This window comes from Lonchura striata, chromosome 2, assembly GCF_050655825.1.
Source record: "Lonchura striata isolate lonStrDom1 chromosome 2, ASM5065582v1, whole genome shotgun sequence".
Taxonomy (NCBI): domain Eukaryota; kingdom Metazoa; phylum Chordata; class Aves; order Passeriformes; family Estrildidae; genus Lonchura; species Lonchura striata.
In genome coordinates, this window is record NC_140704.1 from 89,322,096 (window position 1) to 89,336,003 (window position 13,908).

Sequence of the window (13,908 nt, forward strand, 5' to 3'; positions counted from 1 at the left end):
CTTGGACAGCCAAATAGAAGAGTCTAACTTACTTTTAACTTGTTAGTTAGCTCTCAAGTAGATATTTATTGTGGTTTTGTGATTGTTTGTTAGGGTCATAGTAAGAATGCAGGACAAGGAGATTTTCTTGAACTTGTCTTCTGTGGCAGAAACTCAAGATTATGATGTTCTACAAATTAAATGTGCAGCATGAGAAATCCCCCTTTAGAGGGTGTTTCTCCAAACCTGAGAAACTATGCAGAAGTTGCACTTACATCCGAATATGCCTTCAGAGGTTAAATCTACCCTCTGTTTTTCCTAGAAACACCATTTCTTTGTTGGTAATATTTCCACTACTTAGATTATTCAATGTTTCTTCACTGGAGTCCCAATCATAGAATCATAAAGTAGTTAAATTTTCAGAAAAACAGGGAGACCTTTCACTTGACCAGGTTTCTCAAAGCCTCATCCAACCTATCCTTGACTTCCAGAGACAGGGTGCTCACAACATCTCTAGGCAATTATAGATGCTCACAACATCACTACCTTTCTCTGTTCAGGGTGTCTTGTGGCCTGAGATAAATTTTGCTTTGCTTTGAAGCAAACAACAATCTTGGGCTGTAGGGTGGTATTTAGCCTCCAGTAAACATTATCTTTCAAGGATACTGCACACTTCTGCTTCTTAGAAGAATTATCTGTTTAGGTGAAAGCTAAGATTGAACAACGTTTATATTGCATTTTCACAGCTGTGTATGTAATTGAATACAGAAAAACATTTTAATATAGGGTTTGTGTGATTTATTTTCTTGTTTCTAGGAACCCCTCAGCCTCAAGTTCAGATAAGATCTTACACCATAAAACAGATCAAAAAAAGATATGCTATTCACTTTCATTTGAATTTTAAATTGTTTTTTAAACAAACTTCTTCAGTGCTCCTGACCCTCCAAAAAGATGCTGTTTTTTCAGTCCCATCTTCTGGGACACATTCTGTATTATGTGTATAACACATACCAATTATCACTGTCCCCCTAACAGGTCTTTCTGTGAGCCACGGCCAGCACTCCACATTAGTGACCTTTGTCATGTTTGGCAAAGTCTGCTCTGCTCTCTCATGTTGCCTTGTGCCAGTAACAAGCCATCAGGTTCATACTGAGTTTGCACTGCCTTGGGACTGAAGGCTGCCAGGTCTGCTCCGTCTGAACCTTCCGCTGAAGTGCCTGCAGCATTATTTGGTTTACTCGTTGCTGCTGCAACAGCAATTTTCTAATTGACTATTTCTAGTTTTCTAATTGGCTAACTTCTTTCACCGTTTCTCATCTTCATATGGTGGTGCCATGGTTTTGTAACTGTGATGCAATGCTGAGAGGTACAGAGCTGGTGGTATGCTGGAGCCTTTCAAGCAGGGAGAGAGGACACTGCAGAGGAAGCATACATGTGGGATGGCCTGGGTGGCACTGGGGACAACAGAGATGTAAAAAAGGACAAATGGTCAGGTTAAAGAGATGTAGATCTGGACAAAACTGGTTTGGGGAATATTTTGTTCTTTTGGAGAACAAAGTAATAGTATTGGAAAGTGACATATGTGAAAGGCACTATATATACTAAATTTAGACATAACATGGAGCTGCCGGTAAATGAGGAGAAAGAAAGATGGGAAAGCATAAAGTAAAGACAGAAAGAATCCAAGTAGATCCCAGAGTGGGGAAGAAATCACCAACATGAATGTGAAACTCCTCCCAGTGTAAGACTCTAGGCACCAACAACTCACCATAAAGCCAATGTTAAGATGAGAAATAAACCACCGTCACAACTCATTGATGGGAGCTTGATGTTTTTTGTAAGTTCTTGTCATGCTGAACAAAGACATGTCAGGAACTCTTATGTTTCACTTTACAGTTCCCTTAATTCTGTCAACAAGCCCACTTCTTAGACTCAAAATGTGTTGGCTAACAACCCCTTAAATTCTTAAAATACACTTCCACAAGAGGGTTGGATCCTAACCAAGTTAATAAGAACTCAAAACGAAGCTACTAATCCATTATCAAACATCTTTCTTCTGCTATTAGTTGGTAATGAGTGCTACCCTACTTGTAATATTTTTCTCACCAGCATAGAAAATAAGTTCTGTTTCAGTATTCTTTAGCCAGAGATATTTTTAAAGGTTGAAAAGAAATCTGTTTTTCAGTTGTTTATTAAATCTACATTAAAATTACAATCTCTAAACTACAATATCTACATTAATACTGACAGGAGAAACTAGAAAAGACCAGACTATTACTGCTAATCAAAAATTTTTGCTTTTTCACTAAGCATCCTAATAAAGCTGATGTGACAGTGATTGAAAAAAGGGCAAGGACTTTACAGGCTTTTTTCAAAAGCAATAGAAAGTGAAATCTTAATATATTGTGTAGGAAAAGAAAAAAAAAACACAAAGAAAAATAAAGCTGTACTAATGTATTAATTCTGATGAAATGCTAAAAATGAATTAAAAGGAAAAGGATGGTAAAATTAAGACAAAATGGAATGAAAAATTTTCTGTATGCTCCATCCAGTCCAAACAGCTTTCCTGAATGCCTACAGAATCGGCTGATTTTGAGAATCCCTTCTGGGTTTAAAGTCAAGACAGCTGTACAAAAATATAAAAAGTCAGATTATATAGAATTTTGCTTAGGGAATTTAAGGAGGATTCTTGGTTTGGGGGGTATAGACTTTAATTATACCCGAGGTCAGTAACACTAATAAAAATGCTTCCCATAATTAAGAAGTATAGTTGCGATGTATCTTGTTGACCCTTATAATTTTTTATTTCCCAGGGAGAGCAAGTACAGATGGTATAAAACACCTAATACAGTAAAAGGGCATGCAGTTTATCAGTCTCTCTTTGTCTCTGGAACAGACATGCCATCATGTTTTATTTTAATGTTAAAAAGCATTCTGCTATAATCTCCAACTTCTCTCTTTCTCCCTGTTGAAATTAATAAATTCACTAGCAAATCAGCTGTACCTCCTGATTCTGAAGGGAAGTTCATAAAGAAATTAAACCATAAATGAAATAATTTATAATGTAGAAAGAATACCAATCTTGATAAGTGATCTAATATTTCACTAAAATGAGGAAAATACGAGGTTAGAAGATTCAGGTCACATCTGACCTTGGTAACAAAATCATTCTTCAAATTATATTTAAAAAAGCATACCTATGTTGCAATAATTAAGTACCTCAGTGATGACATATCATAACTATGAGCTCAGATATTTTCACTACATTTTAACAGCATTCAGTACTTAATATTTCTAATTGCGCAACCTCTTTCCATTATGAAAATCTAACAAAACATAAAGCAGTTACATGAGTTGTTAATCACAAAATAGGGGATAAATTTTTTGTTGCTAATAAACTAAGCAAATGCAAAAAGGGGTGAGGGTTGAGCAGACTAACATAGCAGTTCCAATTTTTGGTATTAATGCCATTAGTGAAACACTAATTTTTTCCAACAGGCATCGAACCTATGAATTATAAAAGACTTGCTGCTTTGTGTTGCTACACAGAACTAATCACTCATGCTGACACTTAGCAAGAAAAAAAACAAGAACAAAAAAAAAACACCCACGAAGCACAACAAAACCAAGCAAAGCAAAAATAAACAACCCAAACAAACAAACAAGCAAGCAAACCACTCCAGATTTGGTGTTTTCTATTTTAATAAAATTGTAATACACAGATATGGAGAATATTGTGAGTTTTATGGTCTTATTAAAAAAATGAAATTAATTCTTCCTCTTATTGATGCTTTAAGTGGAGTAGTAATTACTCCATTTAAACCATCAGTAAGAGGAATAATGAATTTCATTTTATTATATTTTTTTTTAAAAGACTGCAATATTCAAAGTATGGCAGGGTGTTAACAGAAAATATTGGCTTTGGAGGAATGGATGGCCAGGAAATGCTGAGGACCAAGAGGAGTAAAATGTATTTGTTTGGCAAGCCAACATCTCTCTCTCTCCAGTGAAGTTTCTAGAATGCAATATAGTATAAAATAAGGGGTTAAATAATTTAAAATTAAAAACTAAATATGCTTATAAACATAAAAAGATCTCCAGACCAAAAAAATAGTGAGATGAAAACCATCAAGGGACAGAAACTGCTGAGCAATCAGTAGAATTTTTATCCAGGTTCACTTTTGCAGATATTAGGAACATTCTCATTCATATCAACAAGTTAATAGAAAAGTTTCATAATCTTTCAAGCTGCTGTGTACAAATATGTTAATGTGATGTCTTTATAGTCCAGTGGGTTAAGTGCTTGTATTGCAGTCCTTTAGAATGCATTGTGTGCACCATTTCCTAGTCTTCAAGGGTTTCTTAAAAATTGTGTTCTTCCTAACAGCCATGTATATCTCATTTGTGACATAGTCACGAGCCTCTAAGAAGCCTCACCTCAGAAGGCTGAACAAGAAACAATTTCATGTCAGTTTGCTAACTGGAGATTGGGCTGAAAACAGGGAGCGAGTTGTTCTGATGATTCATTTATATTGGCACATTTTTCTTCCATACCTCTTATTGCATTGAAGTTCTGCTGGACATGCTTCAGAGTGCAAGTGTCAGATGAGCTTCAACCATACAACTAGAGAGTCTACCATACACATTTCTTTAGGCAGCATATTCATTAATCATATTACTATAATCCCTCTCTGGGCCATTTTGTTCAGGCATCTGGAACCATACACAAAAAAATCTCTGTTAAAAATATAGAATAGCTTTGGTTTGCGATTGTGATTGTTTTTTCTGGCTTGTAAAAGATACATAGGTTCTACCTGACTATTAAAAAAGTAATACAGATTCTCACCCCACTGTTAAGACCTTTCAGTTTCTTATCAGGAATAGACAACAGAGTCTTTATTGGCCAGGTACCTATGAGCCAGGAGAAGAGTTAGTCTCCATTGCTCCCAGGAGCAGATCTATAGTTATCAGTAACTTGAAAGCATCCACCAAATTCAATACTACCCTCATGCTCTCATATTTTATTTTTTTTTTCCCATTTCAGATTTTGTACTTTTCCACATTGGTGCTTTTTAGTCTTCAATCTTTCAGTTACTTGTGCTCTTTCATCTTTATGGTTCTACCTCTGTCTGTAACTCTATAGTCATAACTTACAAGGCTCTTCTCTGCAGGCTTTCTCACAGCTGTTTACCGCAATCTGAGTCTCTGTGGCAGTCTGAGCCAGAGACGCATAATCATACCACATCAGAGCTGTGCTGTTGATCTTCAGAGCATGAACGACTGAGCCCTGGGGGGAAGGTGAGAAAGAAAGAGTGTTACGGTCATAGACTATGAGATGAGTCCTTCTCAACCCCAAATATCAAAACATCAGACGTCAAAGTCTGAGCTATCTGTCCTGGGATGCCCTCATAGTCAATGTACTTAAATACCTGTTGTAGGAAGGTGAGTCATTCACACAAATAGCATCTAAAATAAATCAAATGACTCAGCTCTCTGTGTACTCCCTTCTCTCAGCTGACTGACAGGAAGAGTTGAGTGATTAGTTTAAATTTAGGTATCTCCATTTTAAATGACTGAAATAAAGTGTTGTTTTATGGAAATGGCCTAAAGAGGCCCACCCAGCTGTAAGCAGATTGTTGTTCTCTTGCATAACTGAGTGCTTCATTCACAGTGCCTCAATTGAGCAATAGTCATTGCTAGCTATTTTTATTTTATGATATGGTTCGAACATAACGATAACTTTTTTTCAAGTTCATTTACCTATTAAAACACTAGCAGAAAGCATAAGAGATATTATATAGTATGTGTCAAAAGCTTCTTCATCTCTCTTCATTTTTAAAATCACAGCTATGCTACATTTCCATAGGGCAAAATCCTAGGCAGGAAAGCATCCAGGAATAAGAAATAATGATGTATTGACTTTGAAATTCCAGGTTAGATTACTGCTATTAGAAAGAAAATAAAAACAAATCCATTAATTCAAATATATCAGTAAAAGTCTATGTTTACTCATCACCTACAACCATTGCTAAATGAGTAGTATTTTAGTAAGTAGTAGTGAGTATCAATGAGTAGTGAGTATCAATGAGTAGTGTTTTAGTAACTATGAAAAACGAATAATGAAAATAATGAAAAATAATGAAAATAATGAAAATAATGAAAAAATATTTAGCCATTTATTCAATATTTTAGCATTAATGTTTAACATTGTGGAAATAAAATTTCTTACTCAATCTAAGCGTCAACAACAATAAAAAGGAAGATAATAATTACAAAAGAAATTAATTCAAAAAGTACTCTTAGTCTATAAGTGTTGTTCTCTCGTGTCCTAGAAATTGCATCAGTCTTTTGTGGAAATTTTTTCTCATTTTATCTTAGTTTCAGGGTCACATAAAAATATACAATCCAGGCTAGCTCTATTTTCCTTTTAATTCAAAAACTCACAGTATTTTATCTATTTAAGTTTCTTTTTTTTTTTAATAACTGTAAAAGCATTACCCTCTCAGCATACTGACTCTTTGCATCAGGTTTCCATGTGCTAATATTTCCTTATTAAACCATTGATGGAATTATTTTGATAGTGGTCTTGCACATGAACATTTTGGAAATGTAGATCTAATGTGATGTGATGCATGAAACTGGCATAAAATAGTTATCTAGGTTTCCATGTGCAACACATAGGGATTGTGCTGTACTGCAAAGACTGCTCATCTGCAGATTTCCTCTGCTGTGAAGTGCTGCTAAGAACTCCACAGCCACAGCTGTAACTGCTCCATAACAAATACTCATTGTGAGGACTTAAGAATGCTGTGCCCATAAGTCACTACAACAGAACTTATGATAAGTGCAGATGGCAACAAAATGATGATGTTGATTCCAGGCCTGGTAAGGCAGATCTGGGTAACCTATGCAGACAAAAAAAATTCACCCAGTTGCAAAGTGGGAAAAAGAAGGAAACTGCTTACTCATGTACTATTCAAAGTTATGGGAGAGACATCTATACCTCATGGGTGTCCAGGACTTGGACTGCATAAAAGGTGTAGCTCCAGAAAAACAACTCGGGGACCCCTGCCACCAAGAAGACCAGGGTGAAGAAGGACCAGCTGGGCATTGCAAGAATTCGTTTTGCTTTATGTCGTTCTCTCCCTTGCTCACGTTCTGTTCCCCCTCCCCTCTCTCTCTCCTATTTATTTCTGAATCTCTACCTCACATTTACTCTTATACAAAATCTGTTGTATTAACTTTGGTTTATGGTATCATTTGCACCTTAATTTGAGCAGAGGCATAATTTATAATTGGATCATAGCACTCATCCAACAATTTGCTAATCTAGGTCCTGTGCTTCTGCGTAGCATTTGTCCTTCAGCACGTGATATGATAAATTTTTCCTAGTACATATAAACAAAATTTGTTAGAGATAGCAATTTTTCTTTTTATTGCTGTTTCCATGTTTGACTTAATACTGCATATCAGTGTTGACTTCTACAGCTTTATTACCTATTGTATATATACAAATAAAATATTTTTCTTATTTTAAAATCACACAGATGGAACAAGCATAATGGGTTAATAATGATGTAATAAATATCCTACCACATTTATATCACAGTTGTTTTCCTTCATATATGGAGGGATATCTACATACAATATCATGGTAAAGAAGGAAAAAATATTTTAAGCCATTAGATGAGAATTGTTTATTTTTATGTTCAATTTATTTATTTCAGTATAATTTTCTTATTGTAATTCTGTAAGCTACTTAAATGTGAAATACTTAAATATTTATATATACCCCTTTGAGGATGAAAGCTCAGGTCTGTTTCTTTTTTTCCTCTGGGGAAAACCAATCTGGTTAGCTGTGCAAGAACATTCATTATGTTTAAATTTCTTTTCAAAAGTTAAAATGTATCAGATTTTCCTGGTGTGTTTCAGTGATCCTTCAGCTGGAATTGGATTTTAAAATATTTGAATTCTCTCTATGTGCATTTACGTTGGCAGTATTTATTTAAATACTTTGCTTGCAAATTTTTATTCAGTAACGGATAGATGTCTCTTGTCATAAACTTATATACATATATACCTTTATTTCTTTTGTATGTTTTTCATATACATAGCATAATATAATTTCTTTAATTCCACATGGCACAAAAATGTTTCAAACTACAAAGGGAAACCAGAAAAGCATATGCAAACAGAATGGAGGGCTTAAGAAGCTCTTAAGTGAATCTGAGGTTTTATGCTGTTTCAATTGCTGTGTATTTGCCATTGTAAAGTTTACAGGGAACTTCACTGTGGACATCTGGAATAGTGGATGTACAACAAAAATTTATTCTAGTCCTAAAGATGCTACCAGTGGAATTGGAGTAATCATTTTAAGCATAGAAAATTATGTTGGAATCTAAGGATTTCAAAATAGACTGGTGTTTAAAATACATCTCTATTCTCTTTTCAAGACATGTGACTATTGATTTATAAATCAAAATGAATTTGCTCAGAGAGTAATGGAGAGAGGGGGAAGGTAGAGAGAGGGGAAAGTACATCATGTGTCTATATATCTAAAGATAATGTGTCTCTTTATACTGAATCATAAATCTTGACCTGCTAATTGATTAACTCTGCAGCCTAACGAAGACCTGAGGTAGCTGTCTGGCTCTGCACTCTCTCAGAATTCAGACTGGGACAAAGCAATAAGCCCCTGTTGACTGAAAGTAAAATATTTTAAAAGCTTGTGAATAAGTAATTACAATTCTCAGTGAAGTAGTTGTTTCCAACACTGCTATGCACAAAGATCCCTCTGCCCTTATATAGGAAGAATTAGTATAGCTCTGTTAGAAAGAAGCAGAGGAGGAGTCACCATCATATATGACAAGATGCTCATTCCTTTCCTAGTTGAGAGAAATGATTTTTTTCTCTGATATTACGATGAATGAATGCAGAGGCCAGGAACTTGAAGAACTCTAAGTGTCAATATGCCACTGAGTTAATTGTACTAGAGCCTAGATGCTTTGTTAGAATATTCAACAACTGTAATATAAATTATCTGAGAGAAATTCTGCTTAGTGCTGAGTGTGAAAATTTTGGCTAAATTATAATGGTTTTAGACATAGATTTTTTTCTTCTTTGAAAGCAAATGGGAAGAGCATTAAGCATAGAGCTAAAGTAGTATGAAGGACAAACACAATCTACCTAATAATGTTCTCTACTAATAGAAACAAAGAGAATATTCCTGATGAAATTAACCGCACTTTTTTAAGAAAGGATCTTACTTCTCATTTAATTTTGGTGCTATATTTTATAGAAATAATGTATATATGTATATACATGCATGTATATGTCACTCTTGCACATATTGATCATCAAGATCTAATTGATACATAAATATTAGGACTGACTCAAAACACTTACAGAGAAACTTATTTTAGGTTTTAAGTCTTCTTAGTGTGGCATGAGTTCATATTTAAAGGAACATATATATTTTTTATAATTTTGTTATAGTGAAATATGTATTGCATATTCTAATTATATTATTTTCAGAACAATTAATCTTATTACAAAGAAAAATGTGTAGGTGCACCAAAGCAATAACTGTTCTTTCTGTATAGTGGTGAGTGTTAAAAGTGCTGTAAGTTCATTCTGTAATGAGACTGGTTCAATTAATATTGCCATTTCCATAAAAATAAGAGGCAGGAGTTATGAGAGCACTAAATATTAGAAATCTGATTCAGGGGCTCTGAATCTTCCTTACAATTGCTCAGAATCAACTCATTAGATTCTGTCCAGAACTATTCAGGTGCCTGTTGTTGCACCTTAAATTTAAACATTTGAATACTTATAAATTTGAGGTTTTCATAATGGGTCAAGAGAGAGATTTAAAGCTTACCATATATCAGAGAGATTACATAGCTGAAATAGATCCAAACAATTTATTTTAAGTACTTTTTATAAATTAACAGGTATTCTACTAGAAGAAAATATTATTTAAATGAAACAATGACTCCTGATTTCTGGTCTCCACAGACATTAACCTAGATCTTTCCCTTTTTTGTCTCTGGCCTTACAAAGCTATGGCTTTCTAGGATTTCTCCTGAAACTGTCAAAGATTTTAACATCATTTCCAGCTCTAGCAGGGTTTTGTGGTCTGAATAGTTGGAGGTGGACATTATTGTCATTGCCAAGAGAAACAAAAGTATCAATGAATGGAGTAAGTCTATTTTCTCAGGAAACAGATCTTGTCGGTAAAGGGCAATAAAATTTGATAAGGATGCTGTTGCAAAGTAGACTGTTGTAATAACAGATCCTAAATAACTCTTAAGAAGGTCTTAACATACAACACAAAATATGAGATATCTTCAGTTTCTTCTGCAGATAATTAACATTTTATAATATTTTAAAAAAGAAAAGACAGATGTAAAGATAGTTCTTAATATGCAAATTGTGAGGATCAAAGTTTAAAAAAACCTGATTCTGTCAGGTTTCACTCCAAGATTCTCCTGAATATTTTTCTTCCTTAAGCCTTTATTCCTTTGTATTTTATCATATAATGATATCATAACAAATAAAAAAAGTGCTCCTTAAGCTAATGAATCATTACAAAGTACTTAATATGTACTTTTTTTATTTACAACAAAAATTAGTTTAGGAGTTGGAATCTTTTAATTCATTCCCAATATTCAAACTAGAAAAAAAAAAAAAAAGCATAATTTTAGAGGTAAGATACTCAAGTATTAAACCCAGTGATTGTTCATTCCAAGTGATAGTAAAGGTTTACTAGAATTGTATGAGTCTTCTTTGAACTTCTACCTGAATGATTTTTCCTATCATTAACTTAATATTTGCAATTTCTCAAACTAAAATGTAGTATTTCTCAACATTATTTCATTTATACTCATAATGTTGATTTCAAACACTAGGCATCAATTTATGACTCTATTCTTGTCTTCCTTTCCTGCAGCCCTGTGTTTCTGGATTATCCTTCTGTTTGATTTTCTCATCCTTGTTGAGACCTGGACTTGATGATCCTTGTAGGTCCCTTCCAACTCAGAATATTATGTAAATCTCTGAATCTGTAAATTAAATTTATTTAAAATTTCCTTAAAAGTGTGCCATAGATTTTTTTACTCAATTATGGTGCTTTAGTACTGCCTGTACTTTAAATTCCACATGTTCTAGTGTAAATATTTATGTAAGTGATAGCTCTGCTCTTATAGTTTTAAAGAATAGCTAAATACAAAATAGCCATGTGTACAATCACAGTAGTTATACATTTCTTAAAGGCTCAGAACACAAAGTTGTTATCATCATAACTAGGTTATATATTATTATATATGTATTATATATGGTAGAACAGTCTAGCTTTTTACTGAGAAAGTAAAATATTACAATTCAGTTTCATGTAAAATGTAAGGAAGGAGCAAAAACTGTGGGTAATAGAGCAGGAAAAATTTTCCTTAGCCATATTATCTTTTAACCTAATTGCAGGGCTTTTAATCTTTCATGAAAGTTTATAAGAACATCCATTGTCACACACAGTGTATAAAAATTTGGGGAAATAAATGCTTTGAACATCAATGGAACATGGTAAAACACAACTATGTCTTGAAAACTATGGAACATATAATTGACTATTTTCTATCTTCTCTACCATCTCTACTTACTTCTTAGGTAGAGAAGAAGCTTCTATATATTTGTTAATGAGCTGACAATAAACTTATAAATGCAGAAATGAAAAACCTGAATATACAACCACATATTTCATAATTCAAATGTATTATTTTCTGCACTGAGGAAATTGAATTACAATGGTACTTGATTTGTGAGTACTACAGTTTTCTAATTTATCTGGAAAAAATCACAGGCATACATAAAGCAAGTAAAAAAGATCTATGGGGATAGTAATAAACTTTAATATAGATTAGAGACTTAAAAATTATTTACAGGGTTTTTCTTAATTTCAGTGTTGTGGTTTAAGTTTTGGGGACATGTTTTAAAAGTCCTAAAAGGTTTGTTTTAGTTTGTTTTAATATTTTAAAACTAAATGGGTTTAATTAAACTTTATCTAAAATGTTTACCATTTGTGTTATAAGGATATTCACATATTAGTGAGTCTGTCCAATAATAGAATCCAGTAAACAAATCTGTTGATCAAAAATTTCAAGCTTTATTTACCTGAGCATTGATTTTCTGGTACATTTCCACTAAATATTTCAGACTTCTGAGAGATTAAAATTTAGTGATTATTTTACTTATTGAGATACTCTTAATGCAGCAGTAACTTGACATTTGGAACAGGAACCTGAGAGCAGAAAGACAATTGACATCTGGGTCAGGACTTCAGCCATTAGAGTTTCACACAAAAATTCACCTTTATACTTCCCACTGGAAAAAAAGTCTATGTTTTTTCACTCCATTTTCTCAAGTGTCTACCTGAATAATTATTTTCTCGGGAAAGATTTTCTTTCTCTGCTTTTATTTTAAGTGTATCTTTTCATTGTCAAACTGAGTTCACTCACTCACTGAAAGCACAGGAATTATAAACTTTAACATATAAATCTTCAATATTCAGTATTAAATATGGATATTTCAATGAGCTAACAAGTATTTTAGAAGCTCATGGAAATAGTATGCAATTAATTTAACTAATGCATTAGCGAAAATGGTACTATATGAGAGAAAAAAGATGCTAAATTTACTGTTTTTCTTACATGCACTGTAAAATGTTGTGACTTTTCTCTTAAAAGGAATATTTTTCTTTTTTAAAGACACAGAAATATGTTCTTCATTAAAGTTCTTGGCTAAGTGTCAATGATTGTTGAAAATTTTGACAATGGAAAATCAACCATACTATCTAAAGAGGCAGTACTGTGAAAATTTGCATTCAGTCTTAAATATTCACCTGGCAAGTTTTGAAACTACTAAATATACCTTGGACTTGGAAATGTGAATTTCCTCTAAATATTGAACTGATTATCATATAGTGTTTTACCTGTGACTAAGAATAATCTCTCAAAATTTTCTTCAGAGGATTATTGTCATAGAATTTAGGAGAACCACATATTCAAGCTAACAGCTAGTTAGTCATTCACCTGTGAATCAGAAATTACATGCAACAGCCCATCAATCCATTTTTATGCACTTATGTCATGTCTTTATTCTGAAGAGAGAAGATGGTCAATCAGACATTGATATGGCTAACACAAGCTCCAGTGTTGTGTGCAATTAATAATTTACAGTTCCACTTCAAATAGCAGAAAATTGGGCAATTTAGCATTTGAATCAGGCCTTAGTGTATACAAACACATTTTTCTACTCTTAAACTAATGTTATGTTCCTAATTCATACATTGCCATACATCATCAAATATTTATGCATGCGCTGGGCAGGAACATTCAAGAGCATATTGCAAGTCATAAAATTAGTTTAACTGGTGATTTTCAAGCCTTGCCTGCTCATCATGCTACATCTATTTGAGTTTTTACTACAGGGATAATGAAAAGTGAGAAAAAGGAAAAGATCAAGTCACACTAAACATTGGAAGCTCAGAACCTCACTAAGTCTTTCAAAATGCCCCACAGAAGAGGCAGCTGAAAAACCTTCACTGTCACTATGCAGATGTGCCACTGTTATGATGCCATGCAGTCTGAACCCACAGCTCTAATTTTTCTTTTATTTGTAGCACTTCAAAGAATCATAGAATCACAGAATCATAGAATGGTTGGAAGGAACCATAGAAATTAACTAGCTCCTAACCCCCTGCTTAGGCAGGGACTCCTTCTACTGGATTTGGTTTCTCAGACTCCCATCCAACCTGGCTTTCAATACTTCAAGGTGTGGGGCATCCATGGCTTCTCTGGGCAGCAGGTTCCAGTGCATCAACACCTTCACAGTAAAGAATATCTTCCTAATACCTGATCTAAATCTGTCTTTTCGTTT

The 13,908-nt window shown here is 33.7% G+C and overlaps 1 long non-coding RNA gene across 3 annotated transcripts in view; it reads left to right on the forward strand.

Moving 5' to 3' along the window:
• Nucleotides 1-13,908, forward strand: part of LOC146768331 (uncharacterized) — a 55,457-nt gene that overhangs the window by 28,427 nt on the left and 13,122 nt on the right. The window contains exons 4-5 of one of the 3 annotated variants that reach the window (XR_014952799.1): nt 5,151-5,277; nt 10,931-11,000. This is a non-coding gene — a long non-coding RNA (uncharacterized LOC146768331). Of the gene's footprint in view, nt 1-5,150; nt 5,278-10,930; nt 12,657-13,908 lie in introns of those variants that run through there. The other 2 variants (XR_014952798.1, XR_014952800.1) reach the window with 2 other exon arrangements.